The sequence below is a fragment of the Penaeus monodon genome, chromosome 34, assembly GCF_015228065.2.
Source record: "Penaeus monodon isolate SGIC_2016 chromosome 34, NSTDA_Pmon_1, whole genome shotgun sequence".
Taxonomy (NCBI): Eukaryota; Metazoa; Arthropoda; class Malacostraca; order Decapoda; family Penaeidae; genus Penaeus; species Penaeus monodon.
The window spans coordinates 10,201,541-10,201,782 of NC_051419.1; positions in this window are offsets into that span (position 1 = coordinate 10,201,541).

Here is a 242-nt window from a genome sequence, read left to right on the forward strand (position 1 = left end):
GCGAAGCATTTTTCTGTATATGAAGGAAAAGAAGCGAAAGAAAGTGAGAAAAAATTTAGTCTCCGTCGGGAATCGAACCCGAGTCTACGGTTTTAAAGACCGTCGTGCTGTCCGCTACACCACAGAGACTGTATTAAGAATAAAAGGTCCATTAATGACATTCATTCTTCACAAAAACGTCAATGATGCTTCTCATATTTTCAATGCTGTCGGAATGTCTTTATGTTGAATAGACTGGAGTG